Source organism: Cebus imitator, unplaced genomic scaffold (genome assembly GCF_001604975.1).
Source record: "Cebus imitator isolate Cc_AM_T3 unplaced genomic scaffold, Cebus_imitator-1.0 Scaffold151, whole genome shotgun sequence".
NCBI classification, from domain to species: Eukaryota; Metazoa; Chordata; class Mammalia; order Primates; family Cebidae; genus Cebus; species Cebus imitator.
Window position 1 is genome coordinate 1,714,847 of NW_016107466.1, and position 14,547 is coordinate 1,729,393.

Consider the following 14,547-nt stretch of genomic DNA (forward strand, 5'->3'; position numbering starts at 1 on the left):
AATGAACTTTGAAATCTGTGAACCTTGGACCACGGTGGTTAAGATGCTCTTTCAAGAAACAGAAAAATGTGGCATAAACATACTGGTTTATGTACTTTTCAATTGTTGAGTAATTCAGAGATTTATGCCCAGTTCGATTTCTGGTCCAAATGGTAGCAACAAGTCTCAAGTAAGGTCCAACCTTGGGTTGCCTTCCTTTTCATAGTCTTCATTTTTCCAGCCACAAAGTTGCTAGAAGGAAGCAAAAACCCTTACATACTCAGAGGTTCAAGTCCGTATGAGAAGTGTAATTCTTTTCCCAGAAAGCCAAACATGTATTAATTCCACTGGTTTGATTTGGACATCAGCTCATTCCTTACATTTAAGAAAAAGATGTTTCCATCCTAGCTACACAGGAACCTGAGATGGGAGGATTGCTTGAGCCTAGAGGCTGCAGTAAGCCATGATTGTGCCACTGCACTCCAGCCTCGGTGACACAATGAGACCTTGTCTCAAAAAAAAAAAAAAAAAAAAAAAAAAAGAAAGAAAGAAAATATCTGATTGGTCATATTCTGGTTTCAGCTCTAGGATTCTGTTGCCTGATTTGAGCCCAAGTTCCCTTGATTATTATAACTATATTGTCTTCAGCAAGCTACTTAATCTATTTTGCTACCAGTTGGCCTGTATAAAGTGTGAATTGTGATAGATAACTCATATTTTTAAAAAACGTTTGTGTGCCTGGTTTATGGAAATTGCTAGCACACCCTATGTAAGGGTGTCTTCAATAAATTTCTACCATCATTATTATCACTGGTGAGCTCTAACTCATGCAAGTTCCATGAATTAAAAGTAGAGGATGAATAGACATTCAGAAGGATATTTAGATTTTTAATTAAGATAAATAATAGGCCACACCAAAACATGTATATACAGCAGTAAATAGAGTTTTCTCTAGTTATACTTTATAAAGATGTGTATTATAGCTCCTTTTTTCAAAATGAAGCCAGAAATTATAAAAGTATATAAAATTATGCACAGAGTGAAGAGACTTGTGGTCATTCTACTTTGCTACTTCTAATTGCTATTTGGGGCAAATCCTGTTTTACCTTGCTATATTGCATTCCACTACATGGAAATTACTCTATTATATTGGGCATCAGTTTTTTCAGGAAAATAGTTGCAGGTGGTTAAATGGACATTCTTCATCCAATAAGAAGACCCTAAAAGGAATATTATTAGTTATTTGAGCTTGTAATTGGCATATAATGATTGGCAAATCTCCAAAAATTAAGTCAATTAAATCACAGGAAGTATTTGCTTGACTAAATCCAAAACTTTTCATGATATAATTTCAATTTATTTCACAGGAATTTATTAATGAAAATCATAATGGGAAGTTTGATGAAGAAAACATTTGACTATACTGGGGTAACCTAGTGACAATACTACTTTCACTAGGGAAAATAATTCAGTGGTAAAAGGGCTCTCTGTTATGCCCCTCAGCACACTCTAAACACAATGATTAGTCAAAGTTTACTGTGGTCCCAGAATATTTGCCATAAGTGTCTTGAGGAGTGTGGCATTTCCATGGTGGTGCCTCAGTGCTCTGCACTATTGTGAAAAGTATTGGTGTTGAAATCCCCTTGCTTTCTGCTTCCATAATTCCTCTACTTTCTCAGTTACAGTTGTTATCACATGGTGCATTCATTGTCTGTTTACTTCTTGTCTGAACTCTTATATTTGAAGCTGTGAAGGGTAAGATAAATCTGCATCTTCCACAACTTTGATCAATAGTAACTAGCACAACTGAAGAAATAAAGTATTCAAGATTAAATGTGAATAAATTATTGGGTAAATTGACATATTACTTGAAATCTTTAGATATTTAAATTTTTATATACCCAATGCTGGAGAAAATCTTTTAGGGTACCCAGTTCAGCTCATCTCCAAAGAAGTAATGATACTTTTCTCATTCCCTTTAGTCAATGAACCACACAACTTAATCATGGCCAGCAAATTAAACTACTAGGAGACAATACTTAACTGTTTCATCCTTCTTTTTATTTTTTTTTCTTTTACAGTGATCCAAATTCCTCCTCATTTTAAATGTACTCTCCTGGGGAACAGGACAAACAATCCCCCATGTCTCTTTCCTGTTAAATTCTGTTAAATGTCAGATTTTCTAACGGTGACATGGAGACTTTATCTTTTTTTTTTTTTTTTTTTTTTTCTGAAGCAAAGTCTCACTGTCACCCAGGCTGGAGTGCAGTGGTGTAATTTCAGCTCACTGCAACATCTGCCTCTTGGGTTCAAATGATTCTCCTGCCTCAGCCTCCCAGGCAGCTGGGATTATAGGTGGACACTACCATGCCTGGCTAGTTTCTGTATTTTTAGTAGAGATGGGGTTTCACCATTTTGGCCAGGCTAGTTTTAAGCTCCTGACCTCAAGCAATCTGCCTGCCTTGACCTCCCAATGTGCTGAGATTACAGGTCTGAACCACCATGACCGGTGAAGACTTTCGTTTCATACATTGAACAGCCCAAATGTATTCAACTTTAATACCTCTGATATTGTGTCAAGGTCAATTGTTAATCATTCAATGAAATTTTATTGGATATCTGTAAAACATTTCGAAATCAAGCCAAGTAATCATCCTGCTTATCCTCTTCTATTTTGATCTAATTAAAATAAGAAGCTAAACCTATTAAATTTTACTACAGAATTTATTGTCTTTTTTTCTTTTTCTTTGTTGAGATGGAATTTCACTCTTGTTGCCCAGAATGCAATGGCACTATCTTCGCTCACCACAACCTCCACCTCCTGGGTTCAAGACTTTTCCTGCCTCAGCCTCTTGAGTAGCAGGTAATCCACCCACCTTGGCTTCCCAAAATGTTGAAATTACAGGCATGAGCTACCGCACCTGGCCAAGAATTTATTGTCTTGAGGCAAGTAGCAAAAAAGAACTCTACTATGGGATAAAATGTCATATTTAGGCTGGACGTGGTGGCTCATGTCTGTAATCCCACCACTTTGGGAGGCTGGGGCAGATGAATCATGAGGTCAGGAGTTCAAGATCAGCCTGGCCAAGATGGTGAAACCCTGTCTCTACTAAAATCTACAAAAGTTAGCCAGTGTGGTGGCAAGCACATGTAATCCCAGCTACTCGGAAGGCTGAGGCAAGAGAATCACTTGAACTCGGGTGACAGAAGTTGCAGTGAGCCAAGATCTCACCACGGCACCTGGGCAACAGAGTGACTCTGTCTCAAAAAGAAAAAAAAAAGCAGAGTCATATTTTTAGTGAGAAAACTGTAGCGTTATAATCCTAAATTAGATACTTCTTGAATGTTAAGTTTTTCTTATTTCTGTGGAGAAGTTGTGTATTTCTATGGCAGACAATAATGTTGTTATTTAAACCATTATGTGTGCGTGTGCACACGTGCACACACACACACACACACACCCCACAGTGTTTCTAGTGATTTGAATATGATGAAACTATTTTAGATATTTTAGAGAATGACCAGATAGATTCGAGCAGCTTACCTGGAAGTACAATTTGTTTTCATCTCTCTCTAGCCCTTTTGATACACTTGTTTTTGCCACAATTTCATTCTGAGTAATGAAGGTTTAGCTTTTCCTTTCAAAGGACATTAAAAGAAGTGTTTCAACTTAAATTCCCCAAGAATTATCTAGGCCACATTCACAGCCTTTAACTGGTGTGGGGAAAACCTTTCTTTTTTTCCTCAGATGACAAAGGCTATGAAACTGTGTAGGAAGATGGATAGGGAATTATGGCTTCTCAATCTTACTCTCACATTTTCTCCAGTCCCAGGGGTGATTTTTCAGCTTTTCAGAATCACAAACTTAATTTCACTGGTTTACAATGTAAGAAGGCTCTAGCCTTGGTGAATTGATTCATGCTATTCTAAAACACATGAGACTGCTACAGAAGCCACAATGTTAAGACATTAATTTATATATTTAAAAGTATGTAAGGAAGGAAGCATTACTGCCTGCTCATCAAAAACATCTGCCCTCAGGAGATAAAAAGCATAGGTATCTTTATTTATATTGTTCCTCAAACAAACACTGAACATGGTTATTTAACTTGGAGTCCATTGCTGATGCATATTGACTTTTACAAGAGACTCTAAATTCAGTGGAATCAACATTTTGTATGGAGCCACTACTCAAAACTCCCCACTGAATACTTTATTTTGACAATTGCCCAGTTAAATAGAAACTCAATGAGAATATCATCCCCTGGTTTATTGAGTACTTCACCTTATTCAATATTGATGGCAGTGGTGGCCATCTGTGAAGACACTGGCAGCTGCAGTGGAGGCACAGCCAGGTCTGTGCTCTCCATGGAGCCGGTGGGAGTTGGGAACAGGAAGGAGCCTCAGTTTGCAGGGCGGAAGCCCCACCCTGCTGGGCACAGCTGCAGGTGCCCAGTAGGTACTGTGAACCCAGACATCCCTGAGCTCTTGGGGGCCCAAGAAGCCCCGGCAAGCTCAGAAGTGCCTGCTCCCCCTGCCTGACCTCTCTCTGCTCCCAGTGCCTGCGTTGATTTCAGAGCAAAGTTGAGGCTGAGCCCTGGCACTATTGCAACCTGCCCAGGTGTGTGCATGCTTTGGGAGGCACTGACCATGCTAACCCCTGACTCCTCAGCCCTTTCCAGATTTTGAGTGCCAAGGGGCATGGGCGGGAGGCCAAGGTGAGGCTGAGGGTGACTTGGTGCAGGCCTGCAGACATCCTTTGACATGAACAGTTTGGGTACTGTGGACAACACGATTAATGGTGGCAGGAGGCAGACAGCCTCCTGGACAGAAAGGGGCAGGTAACTGGTGAAGCCACATCTTCAAGCCAGGGACAGCCTGAAGCCTGGGACCTGGGCTGTCAGTTAGGATGGAGTCCATGGCCCGGAGTGAGAACTTATAGGTGCTTTTTCCAGGCCAACCCATGGCCACCCATGGACCAATCAGCACGGCCCTTCCTGTCTTCTGAAGCCCATAAAAACTCTGGACTCAGCCAGACTCACAGAGATGTCCGGACTACCAGCTACGTAAAGGAGCTACCCACTGTGGGCCTCCTCTCCACTGACAGCTGGACACTTGACAGGATGACCTGCCTGAACTTGGGACCTGCTGAATGGTGGGACTGAAGGAGCTGTAACACAAACAGGCCCCTCTCCCACCTCTACTTGTCACATTGCAGGTGATGAGAAGGAGAAAAAAGCTGTGGCCCTTATGGGAACATAGACCAAGGGGCTCCTTGAGACAGGGTTGTGAAACCCTCTTTGGAGCTCTGCAGTTCCTGGCATCTCCAAGCTTCTGGGTGACACCACGTTACCCTCATCCAGATGCAAGTACCCCCCAGAAGAAGCAGCATGTAGTACAGCTGGTCCAGCCATAGCCTCCCATGGAGCCGGCACCTGTGCTAGTGCCTGGAGCTGCCTAGCCACTTCAGCAGCCAGTGTGCCTGGCTGTGCACAGTGGCCGAACCCCACGCTCACTCGCCCACACACCCCTTGCCACTCTGCCTGCGCCTGACTAGCCCTTGGCAGATACAGGATCTGTGCTGGTTACACGAGCCAAGCACAGCCTGCTGGACCAAGTGCATGGAACGAGCTCAGTGGGCACAAGCAATACTCAGGCAGAAGGCACTGCCAGGCACAAAGGTTTCCAACAAGCAAAGTGACACCCCATGGATCCCATGACAATATCACTGTGCCCTGACTCCTCAGAATTATCTCTGTCCAATTTATTAGATAAACCTAACCAGAATACATTAAAAACTGTACGTTTATTGTGGCATTCACTGAGAACTAGAAATCATATTGTGATCATGGGTTTTTATAGCCTGGTTGAAGCCATAGTTACCTGACGGCGCTTTGGTCATAGACTTCCTCTTGTTTAACTATAGTGGCTTAAAAAAGGATGAAATCATGTTCTTTGCTGCCACATGAATGAAGCTGAAGGCCATTATCCTAAGCAAACTTAATGCAGATACAGTAAACAAAACACTACGTGTTCTTACCTATAAGTGGGAACTGTAAGTTGGGTCCACATGGCGTAAAGATGGGAATAATAGACCCTGAGAACTACAAAAGAAAGGAGGGAAAGAGATGGGCAAGGTTTGAAAAACTACTCATTGGGATACTATGCTTGCTATCTGGGTGACATGTTTAATTGTACCCAAACCTCAGCATCATGCAATATATCCTTGTCACAAACCTCTGTATACACCTCCTTAATGTAAAATAAAAGTTGAAATAAAGGCAACTAGAGTGGCTTACAATAGCATTCCTGTAACTAGCAGGCATATATATTTTTGTTATACAACAAGAAGTGTAAATTCTATAGCCCCTAAACTTGAATTCAGGAACCTTTTCTCAAAACTAGCTTCATAACTTGTAGCTCATATGTCAGTGAATGGAAACCTTATGTACAAGATCCACCATGTTATTATAACACAACATACTTTTAAGGATGGAGTACATAATAAAGATACATTTCTTTATTTTAATGAAATAGCAATGACTTTGTATTCCAACTAACTCCTATTGGCATGAAACCCAGTCTTCCTTGGAGACATGCTCAACAAATATTTCCATGGGTCCTAGAAATAAACACTTCCCAGAAAGTCTGTGGGTGAATATAATTATTTCCATCAGCTTAAAAAAATATATAGCCATCTGCTTCCAGCCACACAAGAGTGTAACTGTTACAAGACTTGTCTTCATACTGAAAAAAGCTATATAGCCAGAAAAATATATAAATTATCTATGTTCAGACAACGAGCAACAAGTAGGACACACTTGTAAAAATTTTGGAGCAAGCAGATTAGGTAAGTCCAACATGTTGCCTGGGTTTCTGCTGTGGGCCTATGACATGCTTCACATAGAGGAGATAAAGCTTGGGCTGAGCATGTGGAGCCTGAAGAGACAGATCAGTGTTCTGAGCTGCTGAAGCAGCTACAATGTTTGAGTAAGTTACCAGAGAATAGGGAACTGTGAAGAGAAAGGATAGAATTCTGCATGAGCATTTATTATAGATCCTGGACTCAGGAGTGTGTTGTTTTAGCATAGGCTGAGTCACATGGAGGCCTGGCAGAAATGTTAATAAAGAGCTAAGAACTGAATAGAAATACCAGAGTTTATGCAGGCCTCCAGAAATAGAAATTCTGTTTCAGTCTAGGTTAAGAGACCTTATTGAACAACTTAGGCATTTCACTGAAACCTATGAAAGACCAAGCAAGTAAGAATCGCATACTGTAGTTAGAGTCACATTTTAGAAGAGAGGCCAAAATGTAAAGAGAACTAATAAAAAATAAATCTAAGACTGAATGGTTGACCAGGAGACATCAGTCAGTTACCAACAGAATACAAGTCAACATCCCTTAAGGGAAGATAGTCTCTAGTATTCCGCACAATTTATTACTCCCAGTGTCCAGCAAGTAACAATGAAGTAAAATATAAACCAAGGTTAAATAGGAAAACATGAGCCAAATTAAAAGTAAAAAAGTCAATAAAAGAGACCCTGAGATGACTCAGATGTTTAAATTCATGGAAAAGATCTTTAACACAGCTATTTTACCTGCAGCATTGTCAGAATAGACCACATAGTAGATCATAAAATAAACCTCAATAAAGTTAAGCAAATGGTAATACAAAAGATACTCTAGGACCACAGTGAAATGAAATTAGATATCAATAACAAAAAACTGAAATAACATAATTGAAATTATAAAATTTAAACAACATACTTTTTAAAAACTAATGCGTCAGAGGAAAAAATCACAAGATAAAGTGGAAAAAACTTGAGACAAATGATAGTAAATCTATACATACCCAAATGTATAGGATTCAGCTAAATCGGTTAAAGGGACTTTGAAAGCTGTAAGTGCCTTTATTAAAACAAAATCTAAAAACCAGCAAATAAAACTTCTACCCTAGTAGACTAGAAAAACAATAAGAAAATAAACCCAAAGCCAGCAAAAGGAAGTATATCATTATTATTAGAGTAGAAATTGATGAAATGAAAACAGAAAATGATAGAGAAAATGAATGAAGGGAAAAAGTCTACAAAATTGACAAAATTTTAAATAGATTGACCAGGGAAAAGAGATGCAATACTCAAGTGATTAAAATAGGAAATTAAAGAGGGGACATTACTACCACCTTAAAGAAATTTAAAAGAAAACATTACGAAGGTATACCAAATCAATAAATTTGGCAATTCATATAGAATGAACGATTTCCTAGAAAGCCACAAATTATTAAAACTGACTCAAAAAGGAATAGAAAATCCATAACAAGCAAAAATATTGAAATAGTAATCTAAAAACTACCCCCTAAAGACACAAAATTGTTCAACAAAATACTATCATTACAACTACAGGAACATATAAAATGTTCTATATACCAAGACCAAGTGGAATTTATGCCAGGAATCTAAGGTTGGTTTAACAAACAAAAATCATTTGATATAATACACTCTCTCAATAGAATAAAACACAGATTGGCAGGGTGCAGTGGCTCACACCTGTAATCCCAGCACTTTGAGAAGCTGAGGTGGGCGGATCATGAGGTCAACAGTTCGAGACCAGTCTGGCCAACATAGTGAAACCCCCATCTGTACTAAAAATACAAAAAATTAGCCGGACATGGTGGCATGCACCTGTAATTCCAGCTACTGAAGAGGCTGAGGCAGGAGAATCGCGTGAACCCGGGAGGGAGAGGTTGCAGTGGGCTGGGATCATGCCATTGTCCTCCAGCTGCAGTGACAGTGTGAGACTCCATCTTACACACACACACACACACACACACACACAACATAATCATATCTACAGTTGCAAAAAGAAAAAGAACACTTGTCAAGGTCCATACCCTTTTTTGATAAAAATACCAAACAAACTATTTGCAAAGAGATTAGTCAATCTGCTATAGAGCATCTATAAAAAACCCACAACAAGCGTCACACTAAGATCAAGAACAAAACAAAGAGGTTCAATTTTTATCCAACATCATACTAGAGGTTTTAGCAGGATCAATTAGGAAAAAAAGTAAACTAAAAATCCTCCAGATTGAAAAGAATAATACTGTCTATTAAAAGATAATGTTATATATGGAAAACTCAGAGATATTAATTTTAAAATATTAATATATTTAAAGAGTTTAGGAAGATTACAGGGTATTCATATATGCAAAAATTCATTATAGTTCTGTACACTTGAAAAGCATAATTCAATTACAAAATTTAAAAATAAATGTTTAGGACCAGGTGCAGTGTCTCAAGCCTGTAATCCCAGCATTTTGGGAGGCCGAGGCAGGTGGATCACTTGAGGTCAGGAGTTTGAGACCAGCCTGGCCAACATGGTGAAAACCTATGTCTACTAAAAATATAAACATTAGTTGGGTGTGTTGATGGACATCTGTAATCCCACCTACTCAGGAGGCTGAGGCAATGGAATTTCTTGAACCCAGGAGGCAGAGGTTACAGGGAGCCAAGATCGTGAGACTGCATTCCAGCCTGGGTGACAGAGTGAGACTCAGTCTCAAAGAAATAAACAAATACTTACCTTTATAAGAGTATGAAACAGGAATAGAATACCAGAGAATATATTTAACAAAATAATTGAAAAACAGCATAAAATCTGCAAAAAAATGTAGTGTTGAAAGAAATACCTAAATAGATTATGACATATCTCATGTTCATGAATTGGAAAACAATATTGTTAAGAAGACAACATTCACAGAATTAATTCTTATATTGAAAATGCTTTGCATCACAATATCATTTAGCATATTTTGTAGAAATGGACAAGCTGATTCTAAATTCATATGGAAACTCTAGGAACTCAAAATAGTCAAAATACTGAAAAAAAATTGGAAAACCTACACTTTCTGATAAAATAACTTAACACAAAGCAACAGTTTTCCTGGTACTTTCATACTGAAAGAAACATGTGCACATCAATGACATTAAATTGAGTGCTCGGAAATATACTGCCATGTCTATGCCTACGTGGTTCCCAACAAGGTGCTGAGACAAGTCAATGGGGGCAAAATTGATCATTGACTTAAATGTGAGAGCTAAATCTATGAAATTGTTAAAGAAAACAAAGGAGCTAAATTTTTGTAATTTTGGATTTGACTGTTTCTCCTTTGGTTAAGTCAGTTTTTGCTTCATATATTTTTGGTCTATGTTATAAGCTATATACAAATTTAGAATTANATCAAAGCACAAGTCATTAAATAAAAATCGGAGTTTATCAAAATGAAAACTTTTGTGCTTCAAAAGAATATCATCAAAAATGTGCAAAACAATTCACATAATGAGGGAAAATATTTGCAACACATGTGGATTAATACACATAATGATTAATAAAGGATTAACATGCAGACTATAGAAATAACTTTATAATTCAACAGAAAGGAACAAAACAACTAAATTGAAGAATAGGCAAAAGATGAAGTGACATTTCTCCAATGTCAATTGGAGAATGTTATGGTGCCAGTGGCCAATAAACTCATTAAAAGAGGTTCAACATCATGATTCATTAGGAAAAAGAACATCACAATCATAATAAAATACCACTTATACCCATTAAGATGGCTGTTACTAAAATAAAGACAAAGGACAGAAAATAACAAGTGTCATTGAGCATGTGGAAACATAAAAACTGTCTTACATTGTTGGTTGGAATACGAAAAAGTATAATTGTTTCAAAAAACAATCTTTCCATTACTCAAAAAATTAAACAGAGTTATTTGATCCAGAAATTCCATTTCTGGGTATACATCAAATAAAAATGAAAGCAGGCCAAGTGTGGCGACTCATGCCTGTAATTCCAACATTTTGGGGGGCTGAGATGTGAGATTGGATCACTTGAGCTCAGGAATTCAAGACTAACCTGGGTAACATGGAAAAACCCCATCTCTATAAAAAATTAGCCGGACATAGTGGCACATGCCTTTAGTCCCAGCTACTAGGGAGGCTGAAGTGGGAGGATCCCATGAGCTTGGGAGGTGGAGGTTGCAGTGAGCTGTGATTGTGCCATTGCACTCCAGCCTAGGGACAGAGTGAGACCCGTTTACAAAACCGTAAATAAGTAAAAAGGAAAGTATACGTACAAACAAAAAGGTGTACACAAATATTTATAGTTGCATTATTCAGAATAGCCAAAATGTGCATGCAAGCCAAATATCTGCCAGTTGATCAATTGATAAATATGTGGTATATCACATACGGAACATTCAACGATAAACTGAAACAAAGTGCTTACATAAGTTATGGCATGGGTGAACCTTGGAAACATTATGTTATGTTAAAGGAGACATTCACAATAAGCCACATAATCACACATTATGTGATTTTATTCATATGAAATGTTCACAATAGTAAAGTTGAGATATAGAGAAAGTAGATTTAAGGTTGCTTGAACCTGTGTGAGGAGGGAGGAAGATTGTGTATGAGTGGGTTTGCGGTGGGGAAGGGTGTTCCTGAAAAAAGTACAGGAACTTCTTTGGGGTGATCAAAGCATTCTAAAATTATACGTCAATAATTCTGCTACAAAAAAAAAAAAATCCAACACTGCACTAGGCAATGGGGGTGGTGGTCATTTAAGGACACAGTTAAAATAAACATGTTGATCATGATGACATAAGCAAAGCCAAACAAACAAAACCTGCCTTCACAAAGGCCAAGAAGAGACTTTGCTTTTGCTTTTCTTTGTTTTCTTTTTCTCATTTTAGAAGTGAAAAGTCTAAAACTCAGTGTGGATAACTGTCTGGCCATTGGAGACCCACATATCTTGAGCTCCAAACCTCTTCATGTCAATAATAAAGCATTTTCAAAAAAGTTAGCGTGGTTCACATTTCGAGTTAAGAATTTTACATATAAAATTTATTTGGTCCTCCCAACAATGCTAAAACATTGGCATTGCTAATAGCACCATCTTAGAGATGAGAAAAACAACACTTAGAGAGATTAAGCAACCAAACAAATGTCTCATAATCATTAATTGACAGAGTCCTGGTTCTAATCTGTTTTTATCTTTTTTCTCCATACTAATTTCTTCTCTTCTGGAGCTTGCTAAGTTTCAAATATTCTGACTCAGGAAAAACATAAATCTATTATAATATTTGATTTGATAAAATATTCAATATGAGAAATATTAATATGCTTGTTAATTTGGGGGAAAAACATTGAAGGCTACTTGAATACCCTGACATCCAAGCAGGCCCTTAATGATATTTAAAATTAGAGCTGCAGAAATTGAGAAAAAGACCCTAAATACATATATTGATTATCTTCAGGACCTGAAAATATTATATATATATGTATGTATGTATATATATATATATATATATATATATATATATATATACATATTTAAAACATACCATGCAATTTTTAAATAATTAACATTTATATTAATTCTACTTTCATTTGATCAGATTTTCATTGATAATAAAAAAGCCACTTATATTTTTAGAAAAATCCAAAATATATCTACTAATGCAAGTTGGGTGAGTTGTAGTTTGGAGGGAAAGAAAAAGAAAAAGAAAGGCATTGACAATTCTATCTAATGGGCAGAGATGTAAATGAGCAGTGGTAAATCGAAGGAAAAAAAAATGAGCACCTGAATTTGAACACTGCCAGCTTGGATAAGAATGAGAGTCCATCTGTCTGAGATAGTAGAAATGTGTGACCCCTGGAAGAGATGGAGAGGGATCCTTTAGACATGAGAAACAAAAATGTCACCAAAATTTTGAGAAAATACTACTTTCCGAGAGCAGAGTAATGAAGCAAAAGCAAAGCTCCAGCTGTCAGCCATTGAATTTTAAAGGAAGCAGAGTAGAATCTGTGGCTCAGACGTATCCAAAAATTGTGGAATCGTAATCCAAACCTTCAAGACAGTCACAAGGAGGTTCATTCGACTTTTATCTGGAGGCCTTAATGATTCTTTTGCTTTAAGATTTTAACATTTTTAAGAGTTCATTTCTTTTTTCCCTGCATCAGTATTCATTCTCTCCCAAAGAGGAATGTTCACAAATTCATGTCAACAATTGCAGATAGAAAAAAACAGGAAAAGAAAGTGTCTGGTGTTATACCAGGATGCTCATCTTATATGTGCTTCCAGTTAGCTACATCAAATGCAAGTATACCTTTGAAAAAATTTCCTAGTAGGTCAAACTGTATTAAAACTTGCACTTTGGGTCAATAGAACTAGGTTTAATCATGACGATGCAAAAAATATTTCATATGTGATCTTGGACAAGTTAATCTAAAATCTTTAATGTGGATTTTTTATTTGGAAGTACCTTTTGATTAGGGTATATTGTGAAGATTAAATGGAATAAAATATGGAGAGTACAGCTGTTTTTCTCTTTCTCTGAAATGTCTAGTCTGCTCTGGTTCTGCCTCTCAGAACTCTCCCCAGAGGAACAGCTTGACTTCTCTATATGATTTTCCTAGGCTACAGAAGAGACAGTTTAAGGCTAAGGAAGAAGTCAGATTCATGAATTGCAGTTTGTAGGCCTATGTTTAAAAATATACAATTTGTCCAACTGTGAACATACAATCAGGACCACTCAGAAGCTTTATTTACTTTTCTTTCATAATGATAAACATGTACAATTTACACTACCATTAGTCATTTAGATGCAGGAATTCAGAAGTTGTGCTTATAATGGACAGCAATCAGTTGTCCTAATTCAAGGATCCACTATAAATGTAATGCATGAACACATGTATTTTCGCATTTGAGGAATTCATTAGCTTTTTCAATGAGTCTTTTATATCTGAGAATAGCACAGATTACATAGAAATGCACATACTTTTTTGCATATGTAAGCATATACATTAAATATTTTATAAGGTGTTACTGTAGTAACTGCCTTTAATTGACTATGCCATAACCTCATTTGATATTTATAACAAAATATTTATGCATACAATAGAGTACATATGTATATGCATGCACGTGCATAATTTATATTATTTCACTTATGAATTAAAGAAGAGTTTTATAATTACCATGGAGCATCCTGTGACGTACTGCACAGATCACCCTTCAGAAATTAAAGGCTCATTTTTCCATCTGAGGGGGTGCTACTAAGATGACCCTTAGCTGTTGGTTGTCAGCCCCATGCTATGGATTGTCTCAGATGCAGAAAACAACATCACTCGGAGTCAGGTCTCTTTTCTGGGTACCATGGGAGTGCAAAGGCTCTGTCTGCAAATCTGAACAGGCATGCAGCTCTCCATCTGGCCAACACCTCCCTTTCTCAGATGCTTATCCTAAGAATTCTCCCTACTAAAATATCCTAAATATCATGCATGGTTGTATCCATCTCAGAAACTTTCTTCCAGAGAATAATACCTGAAACAAATGCCTGGAAGGAAGGTTACCTGAAATGGGGTAAATACAGACAATTAAACAACAGCAACAGAAACAGAAACAAAATTGCTTTTTTGGAGGAGAAAGAGGAGTGGAGGGGCTATAGTAAAACATAGTGAGGGTATCTTCCCTAGTAGAGGGATGATGTCCACTTTACA

At 37.6% G+C, this 14,547-nt stretch overlaps 1 long non-coding RNA gene across 1 annotated transcript; it reads right to left on the reverse strand.

Moving 5' to 3' along the window:
• Window positions 1-449: 449 nt before the first annotated feature.
• Window positions 450-14,204, reverse strand: LOC119473359. Its single transcript, XR_005202567.1, has 3 exons — window positions 14,026-14,204; window positions 2,024-2,132; window positions 450-485 (listed from the first exon to the last, which is right to left on the reverse strand). It is a non-coding gene; the product is annotated as an uncharacterized LOC119473359 (long non-coding RNA).
• Between the last annotated feature and the right edge of the window lie 343 nt (window positions 14,205-14,547).